We start from the raw sequence: 7044 nt of genomic DNA, 5'->3' as shown, positions 1-7044 counted from the left end.
CGACCTATAGCCCAGAAGAAAAGGAATCTGGGAGCAGAAAAATCAAAGGCAGCACTAGAAGAAACCAAGAAACTGCTTAAAGCTAACTTCATCAAAGAAATCAGATTTACCACATGGCTTTCAAACGTGGTAACGGTAAGGAAAAACTCAGGTAAATGGCGCATGTGCGTCGACTTTACAGATTTAAATAAGGCATGCCCCAAAGATGCCTATCCTTTACCTTGTATTGATAAACTCGTAGACAGTGCATCAGGTTTCAAAAGCTTGAGCTTCATGGACGCATACTCTGGTTACAACCAGATACTCATGCATCCAGAAGACCAAAGCAAAACGGCATTTATAACTGAGCATGGAAATTTTTGTTATAGAGTAATGCCATTTGGTCTAAAGAATTCAGGTGCAACCTACCAACGCCTGATGGACAAGGTATTCCATCACCAAGTTGTTCATAGCTCTTGAAAATGAAAATAAAGATGGAGAATACATCATGAAACTAGAAATTGCAAAGAAAGTAAATACAGAGAGTAATTCCTCAGCCCTCCAGAACTATTTTACAATTCAAAGCTACTCTTATATATACTACTCTTCTCAGCTTCTAGTTCATTCTTCAAGTCTTGGGCCTTTGGATCTTAAGTTTGAATCAGTTCCTTTCTTTATTTGGGCTTGGCTTTACTTGCAGAGAGAAAGTACGGAGTGGGCAGAGACTTAAGCTCAGGACGTTAGGGGTGTTAACATTTAGTGAGAATATAAGTTCGAGAACGTTAGTGACACTTAACATTGTCACTAACGTTCCAATGCACCCTTTTGCCTCACGTTAAAACGCACGTTAACTGGGTTAACGTGGCTTTTAATGTTGCCTTGTTGGTTCATTCCATTACTGGCTTTCAGACCTTTATCCTGTCCTAAAACACCCACTTTGTTCATATCCCATGAGACTTTTATTCGTTGATCCTTTTATTGTTATTACAAGGGTTGTTTGTGTTATTTTAGGCTAGGTGCTCTGTAAGGGGGCAACTCTTTAAGATAAGCTTTCAGCCAACACTCCCGAACCAGTTGGTTCAAGGTGCTAGGTGTTGAGACACCCCTAAGGACTTACTCCCTCAAGCCTATCCCCCATACATACACACTACAAGCATTTAGTTTATTTATTCTCTTTTCTTGAGACCTTGGTGTCCAGCACCTCTTTGGGTTACTAAGTGTTCTGTGGTGAAGGTTACTCTTGATAGTGGACTTTCAGCTGATAATCCCGAGTTAGTTAACCCAAGTTACCAAGTGATAAGGCACCCCTAAGAGCTTATTCATCCAAGTAGATCCCTCACATAAGAGCACCACAGACACTTGCCTCAAGCTTAAAACCATTGATGCCTAACCTTATTGCTTACTCTTTTTCTTTTGTTTTTCACTTCCATTGTTCTTTCCCTTTTTTCTTCTTAGGATCTTGTTATTAACTTAGTCTCATGGGTGTATCCAAAGCAAAGTATTCAGGATAGATAGTTGTCCTCCTAGCCTTGTGGTTGAACCAACTTAGCTAACTTATGACTACCCCAAAGATTCATGAATGCACTTCCATAATTTGAACTCCACTCTGGTCTTTTAAAAACATAAGCATTCTCTTTTTATTTGATTTAAAGGGACAAGCTTACAAGTAGGTTAAGTGAAGGTGCAGTGACATAAAGACCAGTGCATATAGACTCTCTTCAATACCAAAAACAAAAAATAACATGATTTGAAAAAGGTTTAAACATAACATGGAAGCAAGTTCTATTTCATACAAGATCTTCCTTATTCAAAACACAGAGAAAGATGGAACAAAGAAGGAACTCCACCACCTTTTACTGTTGTGGGTGTCCACGCTCTTTTCCTCGCTTGTCCTCCTTGTTTCCTCTTGCATTTCCTCGCATCCGTGCCAATCTTGCTTTCTTCCAATCCTCAAGTGCCTTCCTCACTGACTCATGACTCTCTTCCACCCTTTGTCTTTCCCTTCGTGCTAATTCATCCTTCATTTCATCATACTTGGCTATTCCTGGATGCAATATTGGCAGCTGTCCCACTAAGTAGCCGAGCCTGGCTTGAGTATTTATCTAATGTCCTGTTTGACTCATGTAAACTCCTTCTGCGAATGCCCTTTGCTCGTCCAATAGTTCTGCCTGTTCTATTTGTCTTTGATGCATCTCATGTATGTGTGCCCCTTGATGTGCTTGGATGTTGATTAGCCTCTGGGTGGATTCTTGTTGCTCGTTTTGCTTTTGTTCCATCCTGTTGAATGCTTCTCCCCATTGTTGTCCTTGGCTTAATTGCTGTTCCATCATTTGCCTTTGCCACTCATCTTGCTGAGTCATCCATCTTGAGAGGGACTCCTCTTGCTGCCCCATCATCTGTAGTTGAAGTTCTCTCTGTGCTCCTTGGCTCTCCAAATATTGCTGAGAAAGTCCACTAATGGCCTCCTGCAATTGCTGCATATCCAAAGTGGTTGGTGCTTGCCCTTCAGCTTGTCCTTCTACTACTTGAGGGGCTGTCCTCTTTCTTTGCTTCCGTTGAGGCAGGGGGAATGCTGCAGCATTCATCCTTCGGACCGTTATTGGAATGCCTTCCTTTATCCAAACGGGGTTCTCATCTTCAAAAACCACTCTAGCTTTCTTGCATATTCGGTAAATGGTGCTGGGGTAACCTAATGTTCCTCTTGAGTCGCTTTTCTCTGCCATCTTTCTATGAACTTTGATTTCTCCTCCCTTGAGTATACAATGCAACATTTTTGCTCTCTCGAGATTCACCTCCGAGTTGTTTGCAGCTGGGAGAATAGACCTTCTCACTAGCTCGAACCACCCCTTAGCTTCAGGAGTGAGATCTGTTCTCTTAATGAACTTTGGTTTATTTCATGCACCCCTTTCCCAATCAGCTCCTGGTACACACAGGTCTAGTAAAAGCTGGTCATAATTGGGGTTGTTGTCCAATCTTGAGTGGTAACTTTCTTCTTCAAATGGTATAGACCGTAGCTTCAATGCCCTCATTACACTCATGGGACCAAAATCCACCATGGTTCCTCTCACAAAGCTTGTATATGACTCATCTTTCTTATCATACCTGACTGCATTTGCATAGAATTCTCTTATGAGATTTGCATTCACCTTAGTGACCGGGTCAGTGAGGAGCTCCCATCTTCTCCTTTCTACCTTCTCTGTGATTTCGGGGCATTCAGTCTTCTTAACTTAAAATCCCAGCTCATAAATGATTTCCTTATCAACCATCCACCCGTATTGCAATGCATGATGCAAGCTTCTAAATCTCTTCTCATCATAAGGGTGTTCTTCCATGGGTTCCTTCCCCTCCCTTCTCTTAGAACTTGAAGATGCCATGAATGATGACTTAATATGTGAAGGTGGTAAGGTTGTGGAGACTTTTGGTTGTTTAGGGTTTTATGGCAATGAGGAGAGTGAGGGGAGGAATGTTTTGTACTGAATTGAAGGGTGTGAAGGGTGTGTAATGACAATGAAGGGTGGTACGAACAAGGGTCATTTAAATAGAGAAGTTGTGAGAGAATGGAGGGTGTAGATTGATGAAGTGGTCACTTGATGGACGGTTGGGGTTATGCATGGCTAAAAGACAAGGATCATCACTTTATGATGGGGATTGCTCGGTCTTCTAGGGCTCCATTTTTTTCAATGTTGCATGGCAACATTTTCCAATGTCTTCCCTTTTTAGAACAAGTGTGTAGCCCCTCCTTTTGTGGTGTCCGAACCTTCTTTGTTTGGTTGTCCAATCTATCCCTTTTAATGCTCCTTTTCTTTTCCTATAAAGACAAGCTAAGAAAAGTAAGAAAAGAGATTAACATGACCATATGACTTTACGGCTAATATTACTAAAAGGTAGGAAGAGATTTGATTGTTTATTTATGAATTCTATCTTACTAACTAACTATTGGTGGTCCTCATATGCAGTTTGGGGGCACCATGGGGTGACACCAAACTTAGTTTGAAGCCCTGTGATGAAAGTTTTGTGTTCAAAGCTCCCAAGACTAGCATGCAATTTGGTTTGCTTTGAACACCAAACTTGTTCCTCACTATATTCTGCATAAGAAGATTTTCACCAATTGTTTGTTAAGTTTGGATTGAAGCCCATAAAGATTGACTTATTCATTATCATCTGAAAGCATATAAAACATGGGTTGCCTCCCATGAAGCGCTTCTTTAGCATCACTAGCTTGACGTTTTTCCTTCATCATGGTGGTTGGTAGTGCTTAAAGTCCTCCCCTCTTGCTGTGGACTTGTATCCATTGGTTGGATCAATGATTTCCACATGTTCCAGGGAAAGAACTCTGTTGATAGTGAAGACCTTGGGTAATTGAGAGGGCACAGTAGGGAGATTAGGGGGAATATCTGGGAAGTAGGCTGAGACAACTCTATCCCCTGGAGAGAAGTCTTCCGTAGGGATCTTCTTGTTCCTCCATTTCCTTGGTACCTTCTTCTTTGTTTCTTTTGAGGTTGCCTTCCCCTTGGTGACCTCTTTTCTCCAAGGAGTTGTGATGCTGTCTTCACCTGCCTCTAGAGGTTTGGGTTCCTCCAATTTTTCATTAAGCTATGGCAGTTGCTGTTTTTCTTGTTTATCAATTGAGGGGGTTTCAGAATGAACTAGCTGTGCTTCAGTGATTGTCTCCTCCTTCAGTGTCTCCTTATCGTTTGTGCTTAGTTCCTTGTCCTCTTGATCTGTCTCTTGTGAGGAGTTGAAAACATTGAAGCTGAGTTGTTCATCATGGATTCTCAATATTAGCTCCCCTTTCTCTACATCAATAAGTGCTCTGGCCGTAGCTAGAAATGGTCTTCCCAATATGATTGGGTGAGTGTGACTTTCTTCCATGTCCAGAATGACAAAGTCTGTTGGGAGAAAGTACTTCCCAACCTTTAGCAACACATTTTTCACCACTCCTATTGCTTGCTTTTGAGTTTTATCAGCCAGTCTGATAATGACATCTGTGGGCATTATCTCATTGATCTGCAGCCTCTTCACCAGGGATAAGGGCAGTAAGTTGATGCTGGCCCCTAAATCACATAGTGCTCTATCGAACATGTTTTCTCCTATGGCACAAGGTATATGAAAACTTCCTGGGTCTCTTCTTTTTGTAGGCAATTCAGGTTGAATAAGGGCACTGCATTCCTTGTTCATCAGTATAGTCTGCCCTCCCTTGAGTGAGCTTTTCCTGGGAAGAAGTTTCTTCATATATTTGATGAATGCGGGCATTTGTTGAATTGCCTTGATGAATGGTATGTTCACATGCAGAGATGCAAACAAGTCTAGGAACCTTNGTTTTCTCCTATGGCACAAGGTATATGAAAACTTCCTGGGTCTCTTCTTTTTGTAGGCAACTCAGGTTGAATAAGGGCACTGCATTCCTTGTTCATCACTATAGTCTGCCCTCCCTTGAGTGAGATTTTCCTGGGAAGAAGTTCCTTCATATATTTGATGAATGTGGGCATTTGTTGAATTGCCTTGATGAATGGTATGTTCACATGCAGAGATGCAAACAAGTCTAGGAACCTTGAGTATATTCTTTTTCCCACGGCACCATTGAGCAGTTGGGGGAATGGTGCATAGAGCTTCAGCAGCTCTTGTTGTGAGATTTCTGGTTCTTTGTGATCTCTATCCTCCTCCTTTGTTGAGTTGTCTTTAGGTTGTTTGCACATTTTGCCTTGCTTGTCTTCAATCTCTTGATCACTTGTAGTGACCATTTTGCAATCTTCCCATCTTACTTTCTTTGCTTCTCCCTTGAGTTTTTCTCAGTGTCACTTGGGAAACTATCAGTAGGTTTGGGAATCTTCTCAGCTAAATATCCCACCTGGAATTCCAGCTTCCTAATGGTTTCTCCCTGGTTCTTAATATTGGCTCGCACCTCCTCTTTGAACACCTTATTTTCTTGAATCTCTTGGCTTATTCCTTCCAGTAAGGCTTCAATCTTAGAGAGCCTGTCATCAATTGATGAGTGGTTCGGAGCAGATGTGCTGTTTTGGTTTTGATAAGTATGTGGAGAAGTGTTGTTGTGGGGGTGTTGAGATGTCCTCTGGGTGAATTGTTGATGAGCTGCATTGTTGTTGGAGTTGTAACGTCTCTGGTCTTGGTTTTGATCTTGCTCACTTCCCCACCCAAAGTTCGGGTGATTTCTCCATCCAGGGTTGTAAGTCTTGGAGTATGGATCATAGTTTTTCCTTGGTGAATTCCCAATGTAGTTGGCTTGCTCCTGACTCCCTTCTGCTTCTTGGTTTACTCCTTCTTGTGTTGTTGATGAAGTGGAGATTGCTGCTACTTGGTTTATCTCCATCTTCTTGGTGAGGTCAGCCAGCTGCTGGGTAATGAGCTTGTTTTGGGCCAACAGAGCATCTACATTGTTTAGCTCCATCACTCCTCTTGTGTTCCCTCTTTCGGAAGCATAGAAGTAGTCGTTTTCTGCTACTGTTTCAATAACATCTATAGCTTCCTCAATGGTCTTCTTCTTGTTCAAAGACCCTCCAGAGGAATGGTCTACTGCCTTCTTTGACTCATAAGAGAGCCCTTCATAGAAAATGTGCAGCTGGACCCATTCGTTAAACATGTCAGGTGGACACCTTCTTGTTAAGTCTTTGAACCTCTCCCATGCTTCATACAGAGTCTCACCATCCTGTTGCCTGAAGGTTTGGACCTCAGCTCTCAGCCTATTGATTCGTTGAGGAGGGTAGAATCTTGCTAAAAATTTGTTCACCACATCCTCCCAAGTTGTCAAGCTCTCCCTTGGGAAGGATTCCAGCCACTTGGCTGCTTTGTTTCTGAGTGAGAAGGGAAATAAGAGCAATCTATAGGCGTCAGGATGAACACCATTAGATTTCACTGTGTCACATATTCTCAGGAAGGTGGTCAAATGTTGGTTGGGATCTTCTTGAACACCTCCTCCAAACAAACAGTTGTTCTGAACAAGGGTGATGAGCTACGGTTTTAGTTCAAAATTATTGGCATGGATGGTTGGCTTTTGAATGCTACTTCCACAGTTTCTTGGGTTTGGATTGATGTAAGAGCCTAAAGCTC

The sequence above is a fragment of the Arachis ipaensis genome, chromosome B07 (assembly GCF_000816755.2).
Source record: "Arachis ipaensis cultivar K30076 chromosome B07, Araip1.1, whole genome shotgun sequence".
Classification (NCBI taxonomy): domain Eukaryota; kingdom Viridiplantae; phylum Streptophyta; class Magnoliopsida; order Fabales; family Fabaceae; genus Arachis; species Arachis ipaensis.
The sequence above is the reverse complement of the archived record's forward strand: the minus strand, read 5'-3'. Positions refer to the sequence as shown.